At 35.7% G+C, this 3,730-nt stretch overlaps 1 pseudogene; it reads left to right on the top strand.

The window, feature by feature from the left end:
* Window positions 1-1,857: 1,857 nt before the first annotated feature.
* LOC100655799 (olfactory receptor 6C1-like) lies at window positions 1,858-3,326 on the top strand (annotated as a pseudogene).
* The last annotated feature ends 404 nt before the right edge of the window (window positions 3,327-3,730 follow it).

Genomic DNA, 3,730 nt, shown 5'->3' with positions numbered 1-3,730 from the left:
TTGTTCCCATTATTGTAGCCACATGATTGTCTGATTCAAAATGACCAATACTGGTCCATTTCAGCTCACTAATGCCTAGGATATCAATGTTTATACATTCCATTTCATTTTTCATATTTTGTACATTCCACATTCTGATTATTAATGGATATTTTCAGCTGTTTCTTCTCATTTTGAATCCTGCCACATCAGCAACTGAAGGCCCCAAAAGCTCAACTCCAACCACATCATTAGGGTCAACTCCACTTTGAGGAGGCAACTTTTCCCCAGTCATCTTTTGAGTGCTTTCCAACCTGAGGGGCTCATCTTCTGGCACTATATCAATCAATGTTTCCCTGCTATGCATAAAGTTTTCACAAGCAAAATTGTTTCGGAAGTAGACTGCCAAGTCCTTCTTCCTAGTCTGTCTTAGGCTGGAAGCTCAGGTAAAACAAGTCTGCCATGGGTAACTCTGCTGGTATTTGAATACCAGTGGCATAGCTGCCAGCATCACAGCAGCATTACAAGCCCCCACAGTTTGACACACTGACAGACAGGTGGGGGAGCTCTTAGTTATAGAAGATTAATTGAGAACAATGACTTTTTTTAATGCTATAAAAGTACAGATCACACAGCATTTGCCAATTCTATATTTTTCCCTTGCAAAATTCAATTAAACCAATTAAATCAATCTTAGTTGTGTAATCGTCACTGATATCCATTGCCAATGACTTTTATGTTTGTAAATATATCTTATACTTAAATTGCCATAGTATGCTTACAGCCTATGTATCTTAGCTTTCCCCTTCTTGTGTTGCCTATTCCTCTTGTAGGTGTCTTTAAGCCTGTTTTCTCCTGTCCCTGAGGAATAGCAAAGGAAATACTCATTTTCTTGTGACTTTCATGTTTTTCCCAATAGCACTGGCCACTATTCATTTCAGCTGGAATTTTCAGCAAATCAAGAGTAATCTGTCTTGCTGAACAGTGAAGTGAGTGAAAAGAGAGCTCGGGCAGAGAAGTGAAAACAAAATGGAAAGGAGAGAAATTTTGCAGTATTATGAGGTATTATGTACTATAATAAGGAATAAGTAATATTTAATCCATATGGTGAAATTATTTTATTGCAGAAATTTCTCTCATACAATAAAATAAAAACTTTCCTACTTAATGAGAATGCACTGAATGAATGATTTATAAAGGGAACTTTTAGTTTTGGTTTAAAGTGTATTATTGTTATTTAGGAAGGGAAATGAAGGGCTTTCATGTGTTGGATCATGATGCATTGCTTCCAGGTAATGAGAAAATAGAACTTACAATGAAAAATGAATGCTGATGCAGAGAAAAAGAAAAATATATAATATTGGTGAAAAAGCAGAACATATATAAGAGAGAATGTTGAAGAAACTTAAATGGGAGAAATTTTGAAGAAAAAAAATGTTTTGTGTGGGATAATGTTTTATTTTAGCTGTTCATAAAATTTGGTTTTCTGAGCCAAAGAGATTTCCCTGTTCTGAATTTCTACTGTGTCACATCTCTTTAATATCTGAGCATGGGCATGACAATGATCAGCTTCAGATGAGGAGTAGGAGGCTGGGAAAGGTAACTGTGAGCCAGAAAGGAAACTTAGAAATCTGTCACATTATTAGAGATTTAACTCTACAATAACTTTCAAAAGTTGACAGTCTCCATTTAAGTAGCCCTTTTATTGATACATTTGGCTTTTGGGCATCCCCGTGCCACCAGGGCTCCATTATACCTGTAGATAATACTAAAGCTGACAGGAATTAGAAAATGGGACACTCTTACTGCATTTGAAAAAACGACAAGAAGGGGTTTCTAAAGAGAAGGAAACCCTTCATGCAAGTATTTTTAAAAGTCAGCAGACAGTATTTCTACATTACTATTTTTAAAATTTAGAAAGACCTAGCTTCAAATCTCTGTTTTATCTGTTCAGCATGTGTGATTTGGGGAAGGATTCTAAAAACCCTTTAAGCCGCAGACTCTGATGTATAAAATAGGGATTTGATGAATATTCTATGTAAAATATATATTGTTAAAAACTCACTTTAAAACATGTTAGCTATTATTATTAGATTGTTTTAAATTCCCCTGAAATGCAATAGAGTGGCAAAAATATGTTTACCTCCAGAGCCAAATTCCAATGATATCCATGAATAATTCCTTTTTCTTCAAGTATTTGTGTTTTTCCTACAGATTTCACAAGAGAACAAACAAATGAAAAACTACACAGAAGTAACAGAATTTATCCTCTTGGGACTGTCAGATGACCCAGAGGTTCAGGTTGTGATTTTTGTCTTTCTGTTCATCACCTACATGCTCAGCATTACTGGGAACCTGACCATTATCACCCTCACCCTGCTGGATTCCCACCTCCAGACCCCCATGTATTTCTTCCTCAGGAATTTCTCCTTATTAGAGGTTTCATTCACAACTGTCAGTATACCCAAGTTCCTGGGCACCATTATTACAGGAGATAAAACCATCTCCTTTAATGATTGTATGGCTTAGTTGTTTTTCTTCATTCTTTTGGGAGTAACTGAATTTTACCTTTTGGCTGCCATGTCCTATGACCGTTATGTGGCCATCTGTAAACCCCTGCATTACACGACCATCATGAATGGTAGAGTCTGCACACTGCTTGTCTTCTCTTCTTGGCTGGCTTCATTCTTAATCATATTCCCTGCACTCATGCTAGTCATACAGCTGGGTTACTGTAAGTCCAATGTTATTGATCATTTCACCTGTGGTTATTTTGCCTTATTACACCTTTCTTGTTGAGACACAAAATTCCTAGAGTTAACGGGGTTTCCCTGTGCTGTGTTTACTCTACTGTTCACTTTGCCATTAGTAATTCTGTCTTATATATATATATCATCAGAACAATTCTGAAAATTCCTTCTACTAGCCAGAGGACAAAGGCCTTTTCCACATGTTCATTCCACATGATTGTCATCTCTCTCTCTTATGGCAGCTGCATTTTCATGTATATTAATCTGTCAGCAAAAGGCAGGGCGTCTTTGAGCAAGGGAGTAGCTGTGCTAAACACCTCAGTAGCTCCCATGATGAACTCATTTTTTTACAGCCTGAGAAATCAGCAGGTCAAGGGAGCCCTTACGGGCATGGCAAGAAAGATTGCATTTTTCTTAAGCAAGTGAAAAAATAAAGGTGCTGTCATAAATTAGAGGCATAATGAAGAACAATTAAATTTAAAAATTGCCTCTCAAAAGACAATTAAAATCCACATGGCCTCCCTAGAGTTATTTTTAATTGCTTACTTTTGTGACCAATAATTGACAAGATAGTTTGAAGATATGGATACATTTGCACAGAAACTGCATATTTTCTCATCCAAATTTCAGTCCTTCTCTTCTGCACTTCTCTTGGGCTTGTATTTCTATTCCACAACTATGAGCCTGATCTTCTTTTCTTTTTTTAAGCATTTTTTTTGAATTTCAAGTTCTTTCACAATAATTCTCCAAAAAGAAAAAAAAAAAAAAAGAGATGGCGCAAGTGAGAGAATTGCATTTTAAGATTTCTCCAGGAACATACTATTTCTAGAATTGCAGGAGATCAAAAATCAGGTTTAACATTATTTCTAACTGAATATAAAAATACTATAAATAATTTGATGACAGTGTTTTTAGAATTTTTCAGAAAAAAATCTTTCTTAATTGTAGCCCATTAGTAACAGTACCACTAAATGAATAATGTAGTTAAATATTTGCTATAG

This window comes from Loxodonta africana, chromosome 4 (genome assembly GCF_030014295.1).
Source record: "Loxodonta africana isolate mLoxAfr1 chromosome 4, mLoxAfr1.hap2, whole genome shotgun sequence".
NCBI lineage: Eukaryota > Metazoa > Chordata > Mammalia > Proboscidea > Elephantidae > Loxodonta > Loxodonta africana.
Note: the sequence above shows the minus strand (reverse complement) of the source record. Positions and strands in the feature narration are given on the sequence as shown.